Genomic DNA, 20,943 nt, shown 5'->3' with positions numbered 1-20,943 from the left:
TGACTAAGTGGCTCTGTCTGTGCTCATATGGATGAGTGAGTGGGTGTGTGAGTGGCTGTATGGATAAGTGAGTAGATATGTGGGTAGCTGTATGGCTGAGTTAGGATCAGTTTCCAGAGCTCATGAATATGGCAATCAACTGCAAGGCAGTTTTCTAGTACCTGTACCTGGTAAAAGAAACTGTGGGGTAGGATACCAAGTGGTCTTTAGACATGAAGACCGTTTGCATGACTGTGTCAAAAAATATGAATGTGGCACTACATGTATGGTCATACATCTAAACACGTATCATTCCAATACCTGAAGTGAAAGAAAAATAATAGAAATATAAGTTAGTATTTGATTTACAAAATTTAAGAAATATAACTGTATACATTGCTCCTGCTGTAACAGTATTTCACAATTTAGTGAAACATTTCATTTTCCCTTTTTTACTGTTCCCAACTTTCACATCATAAAATATGTACTCTATGAAGCTTCATCCTTGAACAGTGGTGAAAAAACAATCGTATGGATGGTAGAAAAAACATAACTAAAAAGTACATCACTATAAAAAGTGAAACTATGCATTGCACTCACTACAGTTTATTAAACACTTGTTTTGCTTACACATACTACAGTAATGTAAACAAACATACCGTAAAACATTTTCCTTTATTATTATACCTGGTGCACAACTACGAATAAATGTAAACTACAGTTGAATTTTGAAGATACTTTTAAAAACATCACCACTAGTAAGGTGAATGATGTCTATAAAGCTGATGATCCATGCAGATGAAATACAATACATTACTTGGTTTCAATTGAAGGTTGCTGTGACTGCATTGTTGCCATCTAGTTTCAGTCTTTAATTAGAAAGTATAGTATCCATATGTTATATTAACTCCTTTGAGGAAGATAAAAGGACTTTTGAATTTTGGAGAACTTTTTGAAGACATCACCCCAGATAGGCCTAATGATGTCCAAGGGATTGACGATCTATGTAGAAGAAACACCGTACATTACTTATTCCCAAAAATACTCCATAGAGATTTGGTTAAACCCACAGGAGGTAAGAATTTGTTAGTTTGAAAGGCAGTTTTCGTTTAGGTTTAAGGTTGCGATCATTGGGCCCGATTCACAGAACTAATTTAAGACAAAATCCTAAACTTACTACCATTTTGGTATTCACAGAAGGCACTTACTCATTTTGGTATTCACAGAAGGCACTTACTCATTTCGGTATTCACAGAAGTTAGGAGTCCTAACTTTAGGACTCCTAAATGCCTTCTGTGAATACCGAAAGTCTTAAAATTAGGATTTTTCGCAGTTTAGTAGTAGTATAGTTAGGACTCCTAACTTTAGGACTCCTAAATGCCTTCTGTGAATACCGAAATTCTTAAAATTAGGATTTTTCTCAATTTAGTAGTCCTAAATTTAGGACTCCTAACTTTAGGACTCCTAAATGCCTTCTGTGACTACCGAAAGCCTTAAAATTAGGATTTTTCTCAGTTTAGTAGTAGTATAGTTAGGACTCCTAACTTTAGGACTCCTAAATGCCTTCTGTGAATACCGAAAGTCTTAAAATTAGGATTTTTCTCAATTTAGTAGTCCTAAGTCTAAACTTACGACTACTAAATTGAGAAAAATCCTAATTTTAAGACTTTCGGTATTCACAGAAGGCATTTAGGAGTCCTAAAGTTAGGGGTCCTAACTATACTACTACTAAACTGCGAACAATCCTAATTTTAAGACTTTCGGTATTCACAGAAGGCATTTAGGAGTCCTAAAGTTAGGACTCCTAACTTCTGTGAATACCGAAATGAGTAAGTGCCTTCTGTGAATACCAAAATGAGTAAGTGTCTTCTGTGAATACCAAAATGGTAGTAAGTTTAGGATTTTGTCTTAAGTTAGTTCTGTGAATCGGGCCCATTGTATTCCATCCATCCACTTTCACTCTTTAAAGACACAGTGTAGTGTCCAGATGTTATATTAAGTCCTTCATGAAAGATAATAGTTACAGTAGTATACGTTTTTCCAGAAACTGATATTTGTCCAGCATTTAATTTCAGTTTGCAGTTTAGTACCATGTGTTCTGTATTATTGTAACATTAATATAAGATATTTTCTAGATCTTTGTAGATACAATGTAGAAATAACATCTGATCTACAATTTGGACAGGACATATTTTGGTTTGCATTTTTAACCAATCTGGCACCAGTTTTCCAATCTGGTAGTGTTAAGTACAGAAATCGCTCAGAATTTATTTCTGTGGTAGATGTAAAAGACCTGTCTTCACAGTCAGGGTTCCATTTGTAACTCAGTCCAAATAAGTAAACAAAATCAATTTCTTCTTCTGCTCAAATTTCAAGCATGACCATTATAAATTCTTGTGCATCTTGATGAGTGTTGAGAGTAAATAGCAGTGATCCACTACATATATCTAAAAGGTCTCGTATGTCTGAAGCAGAATGTATTACAGATATGTCACTGAGTAAATGTTGGAGCAAATTATACTGTACAGAACACAATCTCTTATCTGGGTTTTGTTCCTTTTGATGTGCAAGATGTGGTAAATGAAACATTAAGGGGCATATTCACAAGAAACTATTGCCGAGTCAACGGCACTTTATCGCAGCCAAAGTTGCGATAAAGTTATCACCACATTCACAAGCTGGTATTAACAGCCCACAGCACCAGTTTACCCGCGAAAGCAGCCGCAAAAAACATCGCCACAGAGGCCCCCCGCAACTATCGCTAATGAGATGCAGAGTGGGCGTTCCCGTGCCAAAAGCTACGACAACATCACACCTCAACATTCTCAACGACCAGACAGAACTGTGATAAAAACACAAACCAGGTGATGAGGCACGTTAGCACCAGGAAATCAACACCTGCTCTGACCTAGTTTAAAGTCGGACGGCACCCTGCACAACAAAAGGGAGCACAGCCCAGGGAAAAGGGAGCACAGCCCAGGGCCGCATCGGAAGGACAACAGATGCCATGGAGCTACCCATCATGCGGCCCGGACACCCAAGAGGGCCAGAACACCCACCAACACCACCCCAGGACCAGAACCCACACCTGGAACCCCCCCCCCTGGACCACCACAGACACAATGCAGACAAAGACAGCGGACCCCCAGGAAGCGTACCAGCTGCACAGACCCAACCACTGACAATGTCACCGTCCACCACAGGCTGAAAGGGACAACCATCCCACGCATCCCGACCATCATCGCCCAACAGGCCTACAGCACAAACACAGCAGACAACCAACATCCCACCCCACACCAAGCTGCTGGCTTGGCTGCACCTGTTGGCACCTGGCACCCCCAACCAACACCTGCCACAGTCGGAGGAGCCTCACTGCTAGCCACATCCAAGTCCCTCACACCTGTCCTGGACATCGCCATCACTCTGGTACCCCAGTCCCCATACGTCCAACATAATGCGCAAGTCACGCTGGAACCAAGCAAGGACCATACGCCATAGCAGGATGCACGCACGTGTTGGGGGCAATCCACAGCACACATGTCCCACCTGTGCCCTCTGGTGACACAGCACACAATCACCGCAACAGAAAGCACACGTTCCACCCCGATGTGCAGGCAACAACAGAACACCGTGGAACCTCCAACAATGCTGCCTTCAAATACACAGCCAGTGTGCATGATTCCTCCATCCTCCGACAGTCCATCAGCAACCAGCACTCCCAGAATGGCACCAAGGGAAATGCACAGCCCCTTGGCAAGTTCCAAATGAACACCACACTCACCTCAACTCCACAACCATGCAAATCACAACTATGGCAATGCACACGTCACAAAATCACAACCAACATGCACAACAACATGCCCACAGACCGGACACGACAGAACAACTCACAATGGTTACCTGGCCAAGCCGTGAACATGAGCCATCAACGGCATGGCACCTCAGCCACACAACAGCCGAATGTGGGGAGAGGTGGCAAACAGGCATGTGTGAAGGATGCAGTAGTACCATGATTGAGAAAGTACACAATGCCAAGAGTGGCGGAGATGTGCCGGACAGACAGCAGTATGCAGCACACACCCATATCCATGGCGACATACACCTCTGGTGTATGGAGTGTAGTGGACGCAACCATATCACCACAGTCAGTGGGGGACCTCGCGTAAATCTTGCCTGTTACACACCCCCCAAGCTTGACCTGAGTGGGATGGCCCAGCGTATGCCACACCTGCGTAGGGCTGTGAATAAGAAACACGTAGCCCTGGGCGTGGTCTTCTTCAGGAAAGTCCAACGTCTCTGCCAGGGGAGCGCCTCTCACCCCGCCACGAGGCTGGCGCCGTCCTTTAGAGCGGAGTTGCCTGTGATGCTGTGCACCTGCCGGACCCCGGCATGCTGGACTACAAACCCGTCAGGCCCGCCCCTGCGCAGCCAGGCCTCACTGATCACATGCCGACACCGACGTGTGTCAAGGAGGGCCCACCACGTTCCGGCGCAAGCTCCAAGCCCGGGTCCCGCAACTTTGGCAGCCTCCTCAGATCATCACAGCCTCCACGACACGGGCCCGCTTTAGTCCTTTTCATTGATGTACTCTACTGCCACCTCAGGCCTACTCCTCGGCCCAGTAGGTCCCAAGTGTGAACCTGTGTCCTGAGTCATGAATGGCAGTGACCCCAAATCCGGGCCAGCGGCAAAAGCACCAGGCCCCACCCGATCAGTGAGGCATAGTTCCATATGGGCTTCTTGCGACACATGGTGACACTAACTGTTCAATGCCAGCCGGTGACACGTGGTGCCACTAACCCTGTTGAACGCCAGCCTGTGACAAGTGGTGCCACTAATCCTGTTCAACGCCAGCCGGTGATACATGGATGAAGGACCAGGACTACCCTGCGGACCAGTAGGTCCCACATCCAGCACCTAGGCACAAATAGCAGAGTCCACACCAGTGGTCGCACGGAGAGGAGTAAGAGGAAGATGCGGCTCAGTCCGGATGAAACATACACGGAGGTGTCCGAACACGTAGTGTCACTGAACCTGAACTACGCAGGCCGGTGGGGCCATCCAACCTATGCCGGTGACACTCCGTGAATGGCCCATGCTGACCGCTGCCTCAGGCCTACACCATGGTCAGGTAGGTCATACATTTGGAACTGAGTCTTAATTACACCATGGCAGTGAACACCATTAAGGCATAGGACAAGTCACTATACTCACTTCGATGTGGTGCCAACAAATCTGTGCATGGCATCACAACCACACATGTCTGTGGCCCTACGCGGACTACTGCTCTTGGCCTACGCTGCGCACGAGTGGGTCACAGATTTGGAACTGAACATCGGTTATTCAAAAGGCAGAATACATGTGATCAAACGCACGGAGAGGCGTAAGAGGATGCCGCATTGCAGTCCGGAGGGAACAAGATCATCGTTACGGAGGTGTTCGAACACTACCGACAACTGCCCTTGTGTCACTAACTCTGTGCCTCGCCAGCCAACGACACATGGCTGTGGGCCACTGCTGACCGCTGCCTCCGGTCTACACTGCGGTCCAGTAGGTCACATTTTGCAATGGCTGAGTTCATATCAGCGTACCAGCATCATCGCAGACAGCATCCCCTCTCAGCCCCAGTGCCACTAAGTCTGTTCCCCAACAATCATGGACACTCTCTGGTCGAACTTTTGGTGGCGTCTGAGTCTATGGACTAGGGGGCAGTTTTTATCCTCATGTAGCTGATACCGAATTGGTGGTGGCAATGAGGCTGTGGCATTCCACTCCTCCATTTGCTGCTTCCGGATAAAAACAAACCTTTCAGCGTCATGCCCTGGAGGACACCTTCCACTGTCCCCCGAAACCCTCCGCAACATTGGACATTGATGGTCAGGTCGCACGGCCCATCTGACTGCACCGCAAGTCACCATCCCGTGGATGGGTGCCTGTGTCGGCCACTGTGCATCCGGGGCCACTAACTCTGTACTTGTCAGGACCCCTTCTTCTGAGATATTGGATGGCACCTGAAGCATTGGCCTTGGGGTCATCAACGCCATTTCTCTGTGGCCCTGCACTGTACGCAGCCTCCGGGCCCAACAGCGTCCCACCAGGGCTCACACACCAAATCGAGTCCTGACTGGCCTGGATGTGGCATCACCCCAGGAGGCAAACGCCACCACCGCAAGGACCACCTCCAACAGCCATCTGCCACAGTCGACACGGTGGTCCTGACAGACTTACGGAGTTGCTCAGACCTGTCATGGATGCCATCATCGGCCTGATACCCTGCTCAGCACTCCAGGTGCCAGTGCACCGCAAGCCATTGTCCGTTACTGATTGAGTTTTGCGCTGTGGAGAGGTTGCGCAGCTATGTCACCTCAAACAGTGTGGGGGCCCTGAGACGTTGATGGGGAAGAAATGCAGGTATGACACACCCCACTGCATCTGTATCAGGTATTCTATATCTGTCGGAGGGACACAATCCAAGACTTTTTCTTCACATGGGCGCGCTCATCTCTGGTGTCCATCCCCAGTGCATTGCAACTCACTGACACTTCTGTTTGCATGTTGGCTGTCCTCTGGACTTTCTCCGGCTCCCTCCATGTTGCTCAGCAGTTGACTCTTTTATGCATGTGTTTTCTGTTTCCATTGCAATGGTGTCTAATGTTCAAGTGGTTGCCAGCACCAGACATTCCGTGCGGAATGGCTTACACTCACTCCACACACATCCAGCACAGGCGTCACTGTACACGTGGCCCTGCCAATAAAGGGCCCGGGCGCATGTGCCCGTAGCCAGTTCAACATGATATCTGCGTGTGTCCCTGTGGTCTTGTTGTATGCATGAGGACTCTGAGTAGGTTGGCTGTCGGGGTCCTGGTGGGGGGTTGCGTGGGATATTGTTAGACCTGGCATCATTGGCATGAGTCTCTCCTCCATTTTATTCTGTTGGCCTCCTCTGTTTACGATGTTTTGCTGGAATATTGCTTTGGGCACTGTGCCGCTGCTGATCAGTGCCACAGTGCAAGTGCTCCCTATGTTAAATTGATACATTGATTGGTGTTACCATGATTGGCTTGGTTGACTTACTGTTCAGACCCTAGTCTAGTGCACTGCGTGTGCCAAGGGCATGTAAGTTAGCTGCTGCTGGTGGGCTTGCAGCACCGGTTGTGCCACCCACAGAAGCAGCTGGTAAAATGTGTCCCAGGCCTGCCATCGCAGAGCCAGTGTGCAGTCCCTGACCGCCATGTCGACGTGGCAAGGAAACCTACTTGCCAGTCTCTAAAACCTTCACTTTGCCACATTTCAGACACCTCTATGGTAGGCCCTAGGGCTGGGTGCATTGTTGGTAAAAGGTAGGTCATGCCCTGATGTGTGTGGCATGACCTAATAGTGAATTACAGCCATTATTCGTTTTTCACTATTGAAGGGCTACCTGCCTTCCATAGGCCAGAATGGGCAGACTGATTATTAACTCCATTATAATCTTATCTGACTCAGGGAGCATGGTAGCGGTTCGAGTTTAGATTCCCTGAACTCAGAATTTAATAACACATCCTTTAGGATGGATGGTTTTAAATTCTGTGTTTGAAAATAGCCCTTTTAGAAAGTGGCTATTTTCTTGTCCAACTATCCACCGGTCTCTGCTGGTTTGGTAGGTGTGTCAGGGGCTGGGTGGCTCCAGAGGTCTGAATGAGTCAGTGTGGGGTGAATGAGGCAGTTACCTTTAGAGTGCGGGAAGAGTAGTCCCTGGTAGCCTGCCCTGCCTGACACAATGCTGGCTCCACCTCCTACCGGGTGACTGATGGCCCTGCCCCTGCCAGTGACAATACTGGCTCCGCCTCCTGCTGGGCGGCTGATGACCCTGCCCTGCTCAGTGAATAGGCCAGGTGCCTCGGCCTGGCAACACCCACAACAAACCTGGGATGGGGGGAATTTCCCTGCTTGGACAAAGGCAACAAAGCAGAAAAGGGGTATAAAGAAGGAGCCCTGAACCAAAGAACTTAGATCACTTCTGACAAGGAAACCTCAACCAAGGACAAGAAGCCTGCTGATCCAAGGACTTGCTTCCCCCTTCTGCCAGTGTGCTGTTTGCTGGGGGGAACCTGAAGCTGCTTCTTTATTTTTGCCAAGGGACAAGGAGAGAGGAACTTAGTGTGTACTCTCAAGCTTGCAAGAAAATCTCCAAGGGCTGGAAGAGTGCCAGCCTCCTGTTGAAGTCACAGGGCTAAAGGACTTCACCCTCTGCTGAATTGCTTGTTGCTGGAACGTGGTGTTTCCAGTGCACAGGGGAAATCTGCAATCTCGACGTCGCTGGCCGCCGCCGAATCCAGCTCGACATCGTGAGTACGGCTCCAGTGTCCCGAGCCTTCGATGCCGGCCGCCGGGCCCGATCGACGCCAGTAGCAATGCCAGTGAGTAGTGAGTTCGGCTCCAGCTCCAAGTGAGCCCCGTCTCGACGCCGCTGCTGATCGCATCGACGCTGCGCCCTTCTCGACGCCGTGAGCACTGCTCCAGCCCGACACCTCTAGATGCCGCTGTGGATCGCCCCGACTCCGAGGCACGATCGACGCCGACCTCTCGACGCCGTGGATCATCGTGTTGCTTCATTCTAAAGGTACTGTGTTTGTGGGGTCTGTTGCGACTCCAGGCTCGACGTCGCGCTCCTCGCGGTCGACGCCGAACCTTGGGAATATCGTAACCTCGACGTCGTGTGACTCCTGTGGGGGTCACATTGTTGCCAAAAACTGTGTTTTTAGAAGAATACTTACTTTTGTTGCTAAAGAACTATTTCCTAAGAAGAAACTTTACCTGAACTATTATTTTTCCTTCCAAAGAGTATTTATTAAGATTGTGGTATATTTTTATCGTTATTTGGTCTTGTGCTAAGCCTTATATAAAAATACCTATTTTTATAATAACTCCTGTGTTGTGTCTGTTTGTAGTGCATTCACTTTATTACTGTATGTGGTCATAAATGCTTAACACACTGCCTCTGAGATAGGCCTGTCTGCTCTGTCAAGCTACCAAGGGGGTGAGCAGGGGTTATCTGAGTGTGTAATCCCCTTGCCCTGACTAGAGAAGGTGGGTCCCTATTTGTCAGAAGTGTATACCTCTGCCAACTAGAGACTGACGGTTCTAACATTGGTGGTCAGCAGTGAGGATTTGAACTTTGCATTTATGACTCATGTGCAGTGATTAGTGTACGCTACATAGTGAAAGCAGACCATAGCGCAGCCACAATCTGTTTTGGTAGGATCTTCTATTTTTGTTTTCCGCTTTCCTGGAGCTTATTTTTTTTAAACACTGCCAGTTTTGACCATGGATGATGCCGGAGCTGCTACCCCTGCTGTTATTGTTGTGGAGGAATTTGATAAAGAATTGATAAATACCTACAAGAAAAAGGAGCTAGAGCAATTTTGCAAGCAGTTTAAAGTTCCTAACACAGGTCTCAGAGTGAAAGGGGACTTCCTTAAAGCGCTGAAGGCCTGGTTAGAGGCCAGAAATCCCTCTGATCCGTTGGTGGTACCGGAAGAGAAAGAGGAAGTGGAAGAGCCCATGAATGGGCCATTGGCATCTCCCGGCAGCAGTGTTTCCTCTAAGGGCCTTTCTCCTGAAGAGTTGGAAGACAGGGAGAAGGAGAGGGGGTACAAATTAGAGATGGCAAAACTTAAATTAGGAGGGCAGTTGGAGTTAGAGAATGCAAGAAGCAGGAGAGAAGCTGAAATGGAAAGCAAAAGAATAGATTTTGAAAGAGAGAAATTAGCGTTTGAACGTGAGAAGATGTTGAGGGAGATAGAGCTTAAAACTAAGAGTTTAGAGTTGAATCCCTCTGGTGGCAGCACTCCATCTGTGCCTGCAGAAAGTAGGTTTTATTTTCCCAAAGATGTGATAAAAGATTACAGTAGAAATGAGGATATTGGTCAATGGTTCAAAGCATATGAGTTAGCATTGTTGGCCCACCGGGTCCCTGAGAAAGATTGGGGAGCGGGGTTGTGGGGTCGCTTTGTCAATGAAGAGAGAGATACCTTGTTGGACATGCCCGCTGAGGATAGGATGTCTTCTACTCATATGAAAGATGCTTTAATGTTAAGGTATGGCTTAACTCCAGAAAAGTACCAACAGGCCTTTAGAGAATGTAAGTTGCCTGGTACTACTTGGGTTGAATATGTGTCCTTTTTTTGCAGAGCCATGGATGGTTGGGTAAAGGGTAGCAAAGTGGATAGTTATGATGCTCTATATGATTTGTTTGCATGGGAGCACTTGTCTAATAACTGTTTTCTAGAGCTACGCCAGCACCTTATTGATAGCAAGATATCTAACCCTAGAAAACTTGCTGAGGAGGCGGACCACTGGGTCAGTACCAGGGTCCACAAGGGTCCAGTGGGAGACTCAGCCAAAGGTGGGCAGGGTCCCCAGCAGAAGAGTGGGGGGGACAGGGGTAAACAGAGGGAGTTTCAGAAAGGGCCCCAAAGTAATCCCCAAGGGAACCAAGGAAGGGTTCCCAGCCTCCCCCTGTAAAGAAGCCAGAGGTCCCGACAGGTAAACCTGTTCCCAGGGGCCCCATGACCTGCTACGTTTGTAAGCAGGTGGGACACCTTTATTATGATCCCCAGTGTCCCATGAGGGATTCGAATGCACCACCACGTGCACCCCCCGTCAGGTGACGAATGTAGCCCTGGTAGGGAACGAGATGGGTGCCCCCGGTGGGTGGGGTCCCGCAGAAATGTCCCTGGTCTCTTTAGGAGACGTGGAACTGGTCCCTCCAACCCCTCTGCCTAATAACACTAAGAAATATAGGCAGTGGGTGACCATTAATGGCCATAGGGTGGAAGCTCTCAGAGACACCGGAGCAAGTGTGACAGCTGTCAAGTGTCACTTGGTGTCCAGAGAGCAGGTGGTCCCTCATGCATTCTACCCCGTTGTAGCTGCTGACAACTCACAGAGTAAGTGTGAGGTAGCTCAAGTTCCTTTTGAGTGGGGGGGGGGGGGTCTCAGGTACTCTTCAGGTTGCTGTGAGGCCCGCCATGCCTGTTGATTGTCTCCTGGGCAATGATTTGGAGGACTCCCCTTGGACTAAGGTGGAGCGAAAAGCGCATCTGGAAATGTTGGGTCTGTCGTAGTGGGTGTGTGCGACCACTCGGTCCATGTCAGCTAGTAAGGGTGTTGATGGGGTCCTGGAGCCTGAAAGTATGGCCCAGGGCCCAACCGTGAAGAGAAGAGGCAGGGGGCGCGGGAAACTGTCCCCCATCGTTCCCACGGTCCAGGAGGAAGCAGACCTTGAGGGGGGTGCCCTGGAACCTACAGGGGAACAAGTTGCTGAACAGGGAGACCTGCCCGAGCTGACCCATTGGCAGCAGGATGGTGGTCCCTCCAGGGAGGAATTTTGTGCTGAACAGAAAGTGTGCCCTTCTCTTGTGGGCATGAGGCAGCAGGCCTCAGCCCAAACAACAGGTGATCAGTCAGGGTCACATTGGATTTACTGGGAGAACGACCTCCTGTATAGCGAGCCTAAGGCTGCTGAGCCTGGGTCAGCCCGTGTGCTGGTGGTACCCCAGCGCTTCAGAGCCTTCCTACTGGGGTTGGCTCATGACGTTCCATTAGCTGGACATCTGGGGCAGGACAAGACCTATGACAGGCTTGTCACCCATTTTTATTGGCCCCAGATGAGAAGGGATTCAGACATCCATTGTAGGACCTGCCAAACTTGCCAGGCAAGTGGGAAAAGTGGGTGGAAGCAGCAGGCTCTCCTCCAACCTTTTCCCGTAGTTAGTACCCCCTTTGAGCGAGTGGGGATTGACATTGTGGGGCCACTGGACCCCAAGACAGCCATGGGCAACAGGTTTATCCTGGTCTTGGTGGACCATGCCACCCGGTACCCGGAAGCCATCCCTCTCCGCACAGTGACGTCCCCCGTGGTGGGACGGGCACTGATGGGTGTTTTCTCCCGCATGGGGTTCCCCAGAGAGGTGGTGTCAGACCGGGGAACCAACTTCATTTCTAATTATATGAAGTCTCTGTGGAAGAAGTGTGGGGTAACCTACAAGTTTACCACTCCTTACCACCCTCAAGGTAATGGGCTGGTTGAAAGATTCAAGCGGACCCTAAAAGGCATGATTATGGGTCTTGAAGAACCAATGAGGCGTAAATGAGACGTCCTCTTACCATGCCTGCTGTTTGCTTACCGTGAGGTGCCACAGAAGTCTCTAGGGTTCAGCCCCTTTGAGCTTTTGTATGGACACCCGGTAAGATGGCCTTTGAGTCTGGTCAAAGAAGGCTGGGAGCAATCTCCCAGGAAACCTCCCCAGAATGTATACAGTTACATGCTGGCCTTTAGGAACCAGACTCGGCACTTCAGAGATCTTGCTCAGGCAAATCTGGAGGCCAGCCAGGAAGAGATGAAGCGGTGGTACGACCGGAATGCCACTCTGGTTGAGCTTCAACCTGGTCAGAAAGTTTGGGTCATGGCCCCTGTAGAACCTTGTGCGCTCAAGGACAGGTGGACCGGACCATTTGAGGTTGTGGAGAAAAAGAGCGATGTCACCTACTTGGTGGACTTGAAGTCTCCCAGGAACCCCTTGAGGGTCCTACATGTCAACCGGTTAAAGCCCCACTTAGAAAGGTCCGAAGTGGGCATGCTCCTAGCCACAGATGCTGGAATGGAGGAGGAGAGTGAGCCTCTTCCTGACCTCCTATGTGCAAAAGAGCAAGATGGGTCAGTGGATGGTGTTGTCCTCTCTGACACACTGACCCCTGAGCAGCAGCAAGATTGTCGCCATCTGTTGGGACAATTCCCATATCTGTTCTCCTTAATCCCTGGAGTCACTCAGTGGTGTGTCCACGATGTGGACACCGGGGACAGCACTCCTGTGAGGCACAAGGCCTACAGGGTGACTGGCAAGGTCAGAGCATACATCAAAGAGGAGGTCTCCAAGATGTTTGCCTTAGGGGTGGTTGAGTCCTCTAGCAGTCCTTGGGCTAGCCCAGTGGTCTTGGTCCCAAAGGCTGCAGCGCCTGGTGCCTCACCAAAACTTCGGTTCTGTGTGGATTACCGAGGACTCAATTCGGTCACCAAGACTGATGCGCACCCCATCCCCAGAGCTGATGAGCTCATAGATCGGTTGGGGGCTGCCCGGTACCTTAGTACGTTTGATCTAACGTCTGGGTACTGGCAGATCGCCTTGGCTGATGGGTCTGTATTCTCCACACCAGATGGGCACTACCAGTTCCGGGTTATGCCGTTTGGGATGAAGAATGCCCCTGCCACATTCCAGAGGTTGGTCAACCAGGTATTGGCTGGACTGGAGGATTTCAGCACCGCCAACCTGGACGACATAGCAGTGTTCAGCGCCAGCTGGGAGGAACACTTGCGCCACCTCCAGGAAGTGTTGTTGGCCCTGCGCAGAGCAGGCCTCACAATCAAGGCCAGTAAGTGCCAGATTGGGCAGGGTTCAGTGGTGTACTTGGGGCACCAAGTAGGGAGCGGCAAGGTGGCCCCCCTGCAACCCAAGATAGATACCATCCTGGCTTGGGCACCGCCCAAAACCCAGACTCAGGTGAGAGCCTTCTTGGGTCTCACGGGTTACTACAGGAGGTTTGTCAAGGGGTATGGCAACATTGTGCAGCCCTTGACCTCGCTGACTTCCAGGAAGCAGCCAAGACTTGTGATCTGGACTGACGCCTGTCAGAAGACCTTTGACACCCTGAAAACTGCAATGTGTACAGCACCGGTCCTCCAGGCGCCCAACTTTTCCAAGGAGTTCATTGTCCAGACGGACGCTTCAGAGCATGGTGTGGGGCCTGTTCTAGCACAGATGAATGAGGGGGGCCGAGACTTACCTGTAGCCTTCATCAGCCGAAGGTTACTTCCCAGGGAACAGAGGTGGAGTGCAATAGAGCGTGAGGCATTTGCTGTGGTCTGGGCGCTGAAGAAGCTAAGACCCTACCTGTTTGGGACTCACTTCCGGGCTCAGACAGACTACAGGCCGCTCAGATGGTTAATGCAGATGAGGGGTGAAAACCCAAAGCTGTTGAGGTGGGCCATTTCCCTACAGGGGATGGACTTTAAGGTGGAACACCGCCCTGGTACAGATCACGCCAACGCTGATGGTCTGTCCAGATTTTTCCGCCTTAGTGATGAGGACTCCCTAGGTGAAGGGTAGTTCTCCCCACATTTCAGCTGGAGGGGACGCGTGTGAGACCTGGCATCATTGGCATGAGTCTCTCCTCCATTTTTTTCTGTTGGCCTCCTCTGTTTACGATGTTTTGCTGGAATATTGCTTTGGGCACTGTGCCGCTGCTGATCAGTGCCACAGTGCAAGTGCTCCCTATGTTAAATTGATACATTGATTGGTGTTACCATGATTGGCTTGGTTGACTTACTGTTCAGACCCTAGTCTAGTGCACTGCGTGTGCCAAGGGCATGTAAGTTAACTGCTGCTGGTGGGCTTGCAGCACCGGTTGTGCCACCCACAGAAGCAGCTGGTAAAATGTGTCCCAGGCCTGCCATCGCAGAGCCTGTGTGCAGACCCTGACCGCCATGTCGACGTGGCAAGGAAACCTACTTGCCAGTCTCTAAAACCTTCACTTTGCCACATTTCAGACACCTCTATGGTAGGCCCTAGGGCTGGGTGCATTGTTGGTAAAAGGTAGGTCATGCCCTGATGTGTGAGGCATGACCTAATAGTGAATTACAGCCATTTTTAGTTTTTTCACTATTGAAGGGCTACCTGCCTTCCATAGGCCAGAATGGGCAGACTGATTATTAACTCCATTATAATCTTATCTGACTCAGGGAGCATGGTAGCGGTTCGAGTTTAGTATCCCAGAACTCAGAATTTAATAACACATCCTTTAGGATGGATGGTTTTTAAATTCTGTGTTTGGAAATAGCCCTTTTAGAAAGTGGCTATTTTCTTGTCCAACTATCCACCGGTCTCTGCTGGTTTGGTGTGTGTGTCAGGGGCTGGGTGGCTCCAGAGGTCTGAATGAGTCAGTGTGGGGTGAATGAGGCAGTTACCTTTAGAGTGGGGGAAGAGTAGTCCCTGGTAGCCTGCCCTGCCTGACACAATGCTGGCTCCACCTCCTGCCGGGCGACTGATGGCCCTGCCCCTGCCAGTGACAATACTGGCTCCGCCTCCTGCTGGGCGGCTGATGACCCTGCCCTGCTCAGTGAATAGGCCAGGTGCCTCGGCCTGGCAACACCCACAACAAACCTGGGATGGGGGGAATTTTCCTGCTTGGACAAAGGGAACAAAGCAGAAAAGGGGTATAAAAGAAGGAACCCTGAACCAAAGAACTTAGATCACATCTGACAAGGAAACCTCTACCAAGGACAAGAAGCCTGCTGATCCAAGGACTTGCCTCCCCCTTCTGCCAGTGTGCTGTTTGCTGGGGGGAACCTGAAGCTGCTTCTTTATTTTTGCCAAGGGACAAGGAGAGAGGAACTTAGTGTGTACTCTCAAGCTCCTCCTGTTGAAGTCACAGGGCTAAAGGACTTCACCCTCTGCTGAATTGCTTGTTGCCGGAACGTGGTGTTTCCAGTGCACAGGGGAAATCTGCAATCTCGACATCGCCGGACGCCGCTGAATCCAGCTCGACATCATGAGTACGGCTCCAGTGTCCCGAGCCTTCGACGCCGGCCACCGGACCCGATCGACGCCAGTAGCGACGCCAGTGAGTAGTGAGTTCGGCTCCAGCTCCAAGTGACCCCGTCTCGATGCCGCTGCTGATCGCATCGACGCTGCGCCCTTCTCGACGCCGTGAGCGCTGCTCCGGCCCGACACCTCTCAACGCCGCTGCGGATTGCCCCAACCCCGAGGCACGATCGACGCCGACCTCTCAACGCCGACCTCTCGACGCCGTGGATCATCGTTTTGCTTCATTCTAAAGGTACTGTGTTTGTGGGGTCTGTTGCGACTCCAGGCTCAACGTCGTGCTCCTCGCGGTCGACGCCGAACCTTGAGAATATCGTAACCTCGACGTCGTGTGACTCCTGTGGGGGTCACATTGTTGCCAAGAACTGTGTTTTTAGAAGAATACTTACTTTTGTTGCTAAAGAACTATTTCCTAAGAAGAAACTTTACCTGAACTATTATTTTTCCTTCCAAAGAGTATTTATTAAGATTGTGGTATATTTTTATCGTTATTTGGTCTTGTGCTAAGCCTTATATAAAAATACTTATTTTTATAATAACTCCTGTGTTGTGTCCGATTGTAGTGTATTCACTTTATTACTGTATGTGGTCATAAATGCTTAACACACTGCCTCTGAGATAGGCCTGTCTGCTCTGCCAAGCTACCAAGGGAGTGAGCAGGGGTTATCTGAGTGTGTAATCCCCTTGCCCTGACTAGAGAAGGTGGGTCCCTATTTGTCAGAAGTGTATACCTCTGCCAACTTGAGACTGCCGGTTCTAACAGATATGCATTTGCTATTGTAGTGCATCGGTGTCGACGGTGTGGTGTTCCTCTCCGGCATCACCGATGTGTTGTATTGTGCTCTGCTGAAGGTGTTGTGTGCCCCTCTGCGATGTGAAGGGGAGGTGCGTATTGACTTTGTGTTGACATATATGTTGGCGCATTATGCAGATTTGCATGCAGACTGTATGGCAATGTACATTGTGACTGTTTGGGGGTGCTGGATTCTTCTGCGGGACAGTGTACATTTGGTCTACATGATGGATGTGAGGTTGTATGCGTACATTTCCATTTCACAGTGTCCGATTTCGTCAGATGTAGTAGACATGTTTCTGTGCATGTGCGGAGCCAGTTGTGTCCTCTGTTCTGCAGTGTCGGCTATGCGCGTTGTTCCTCATTGTCGTCAATGTGGGTGTGCTGTTGGTGCTATCTGTGTGCTGCAGTGTGCCAAGAGGATCGGGCTAATGGGCCTGCGTGAATGTGGGTGTGCAGTGTGCTACACCTCATTGTGCATGTATGTCATTGTGCCCACTCCCCCGTCCCCTCAGTCCCTCTTCATTGCACTCCCTGTTGATGTTGTGTCAGGTCCTCTCGAGCTGTGTCCGTACTCCCTACTCCTTGCACCGTCTCCACACTGACTGTGGCCTGGGTTTCGTTCAGCTCCTCCGGTGGCGCTGGACTGCCACTTCCTGTCGCCGTTGCTGCCTTACTGTTGGCAGTGGGTTTGTGCCTGGTTTAGGTAGCCACGTCATGCCGGTGCCTATTGGCCTCCTGGATTAGCCTCCTCGGCAACCCGACTGCAATCCAGGTGGTCTGCTTGTGGGTCAGATGCTGATTGTGTTCTGTCACCTCCGCGACGCTGGTCTTGTTTTCCTGCGGTCTGCACCCCGTCTTCCTCTCCCTCTTCTCCTTGGCCTTCCCCGACCCTGTTGTTCCTTGCTGGTAGTCTGTGGAGGTTTTGGGGTTCGAGTTGGCCTCTGAGCTGTGTCAGGGTGCATCCATGTTGCTACTCACTTTGGATTGTTTTTGGTGTATTTTTTCTGTGGTTTTTATGGTGATTTGTTCCACCAGACGCGTGGGATTTGCAGGCCTGTGGCTGGTTTTTACTACTTTTCGTACCGCGGTTGGCCTCATCGCAAGTTTTTTTGTGTTTGCGTATCGCATTTTTGCGGCGTGGCGTTGATTTTCACGCGGAGATTTGGCACGTTATCTGGTGACTATCGCATGCTACCGCCGTGGTGTGCCCTGACTGCTGCTTGCTGCCTTCACGCCGGACATTGCCGTTGGATCCTGAGGAGGGCGGGACTGCGAGGACCAGCTCCCCCAGCGCCCGGAGCACCATCGGCGCAGCTGGGTCCTCTTCCCAGCCACTCCCCCTGACCAGTGCAGCGACTTGCGGCCCCCGCTTCGCGGGTGCCGCTCAGAGTTATAAACTCCCATTTACAGCAGAACTTTGTGTGCCCTGACTGCTGCTTGCTGCCTTCACGCCGGACATTGCCGTTGGATCCTGAGGAGGGCGGGACTGCGAGGACCAGCTCCCCCAGCGCCCGGAGCACCATCGGCGCAGCTGGGTCCTCTTCCCAGCCACTCCCACTGCCGAGGTTTATCAAATATATACTGCCCACATCATTCGCGCTAGCGGAACGCGCGCGGAACGAAGCACGGTGCGAAGCCCGGGCAAAGGGCGGGCCCGTCTGAGCCCGTCCGAGTACGGTAGAGGACGGGACGGGGCACAACTCTCAGCCCCTAGGGTATGTGGATCTACATTTGCTACATCAAGTCACTGGTTGCCTGTGTTGCCTTTGAAACACCGGTCTGTTGGGCTCCTAGAATTACTGCTCTTGTTGTCCGTCAATATCACTGGTGTTTTGGCTATGGCAACTGGAGGTGTGGGGAAGGGGAGGAAGCCCCTTACTGGTTCAGGAGTTGTTGGCACACTAGATAACTTTATCACCAGGGCCAGCTCTGTGTTACAGAGGGAAATTGAGCTAACTGAAAAAAGGCTCTCTTTGGACGAAATCTTTACCAAACGGTCCTCACTGGGGAACATTGCTACAGTGCAGTCACCAACTAACCATCGCACTTCTAGCCAAGTGCATATTGTAAATTCTCATGACAGCCTATCTATATCTTCAGCTTTGATCCATAATACCAACAGTTTTACCGAGCTTGAAGAGTCTACTGATCAAGCTCCAACTCTTCCTGTAACCTCTGTGGGGATAACTAGATCTGGCCTACCAATCCGCTTGGAAGCTTCTAATGCTACTTTGATAAAAACAGACTGCTAGACGTAAGCGGAGTGGCACAGTTCCGCCCAACAAAAGATCGAAATATTCTAAGCGGCTCAAACCCGGAGTTGTAGACTGCGCAGTTAATACAGAATCTGTCAATCTGGCGACGCAAAGTACTGAGTGTGACCTGGGTACGGACCTTGGAGGAGAATTCTGGACTAAGTTGGAGCAGCTATTTACTGCTATATGCCTCTCAATGTGTAATAGACTTGATCTAATTGAAAAAAAGCTCTCCGTTTTTGAACTACGGTTTGCCGGTGCCTTGGGGGTCACTGAGCCTAGTAGGTGGGAGGGCACTAACACTAATTTTTCTCTCTCTGCTAAAAACTCAGCCGGACCAATTGCCTCTGCACTCAAACCACCTAACCCAAGGCTAGAAGTACTAGTTCATTCCACCCTGCAGTGTGATAGGCCAGGAACCACTGCCCAAATAGCACCTGATGGCCCAACCCCACTATCTGTAACGGAGAATGCACCGATCAAGGGAAATCTTGCCACCACAAATTCACCTGTTGATCTGAGCATTCACAACGCACCACAAAATACCCTTAGTTGCCCAAACACTGACACTCAAGCAACACGCAAGCTAACTTGTTTGGACCTCCCCCCTGAATCAGTTCCTTATGTGGTGGTTCTCTCTGGGGTTCCTACCTTAGACAAGGGTATAAAGGAGGACTTTAGTAAGCTTAAAAATAAGTGTATTCACTGGCTGAATCATCACAAACCCCTTCCCAATAGATGTGGGAGCGAAATCCTTTTCGTAAGACGGCTAGATTGGGTGGGTCATAGAACTAAAGATGTACAGGGAGACTGCATTGTAATCAATTTCAGAAATCCTAGAACAGTCAGTTATATCTGTAATACGCAGGCATGTACCTCTGGCTGCTGTGAAACATCCATCAAAGCCCTTCCACTCACATATTTCTACCCAGGTCCACCTTTAGTAGGCTGTGAAGCTCTTGGGAGGGGCTGGGTGACTGGTCCAGGAAGGGCCTAGGTGGGTTTCCCTCCCCACCGATTCAATGAAACCCAAGTTAATACTCAATTTTGCCCACCTACTCTTGAAACTTTCCATCATTTCAACAGCTATAGAGTTTTAGATCAGGTGGACTGACGCTTGGACCCCAGTGTTTCTACCACCTTGACTGGGGCCCAGAATGGGTTGTACAACAATAAGGTAGCCAGGGGGCTCAACCATCTCAGGTCTGAGCCACCCTCCCCCCTGTTCACACCTAACTCCAAGGTAGCCAAATCTACGGGATGTTTTACTACACCTTTGGAAGATCTTCCCGTTCTACCACTGCCGGGGGGGTTGGAACATGAACATGTCCGGGTAAATTTAGACAGGGAATGTACCTTCCCAAGTGTCCTTTCCACTAAACGAGAGCCCAAGATCGATATCAACTTTTTTTCATGGAACGTAGCGGGCTTAAAGAATAAACAGATCTGCGAAGAGTGGGGTAATTTTATGGACACCTTCGATATCTGTCTATTGCAAGATACTTGGGCTTTGGAAAATCACCAACGGGAGGGGTTTGCTTCTTTTGACATTCTTGCTCTATCTAGTGGTAGAGGGAGACCTTCTGGAGGTCTCAGCACATGGGTTGCAACTTACCTGGGTGCTACAGCCAGGCAACTTCAAACGGGCTGTGACGATATCCTATGTGTTCTATTATACCTGCCTGGGAATGGACATCTAGTCCTTTTGAATGTTTACTCAAGACCCTCCCCAGGTGGCAGAGAATCTAAGGTCATTACAGCTTTGAATGATTTTATCCTGACCTTAGATCCTGAATATTCTGTCATAGTAGGTGGCGACTTTAATTGTCAATATGAGCCACTCAGTCTGATAGATCAAAATGACCCTGTGGCGGAAGATACACATTTGAATATCCCTGAGCCTATGATTCCTATGGTCAAAGCCTGGACCCCACTAGTGCTACAAATTCTCTCTCTTACCCTTTCCTTATCCCTGAGGGCTTGCAATGGCAGATTCAAATCTGATCAGCCCGGACAAACTACCTTCAATAGAGTTGGACAACTGTCGATTTTGGATTATATCCTGATCGATATAGTATCTTGGGACAAGGTGCTAGATTTCAGGGTGGTCGCCCGTGATGATAGCGACCACAACGCCCTCACTATGAAATTAAAATCAGGTAGCTGGGGTCTCTCAACTAATGGCACTGTGGTGCTTCCATCTCCGCAACCCTTAATTCTGCACAATAACAGACGTAGAGTTAGATGGTCCAGCATTCTAGTGTGTCCTGAG

The sequence above is a fragment of the Triturus cristatus genome, chromosome 5_2 (assembly GCF_964204655.1).
Source record: "Triturus cristatus chromosome 5_2, aTriCri1.1, whole genome shotgun sequence".
NCBI classification, from domain to species: domain Eukaryota; kingdom Metazoa; phylum Chordata; class Amphibia; order Caudata; family Salamandridae; genus Triturus; species Triturus cristatus.
This window is presented reverse-complemented; position numbering follows the sequence as displayed.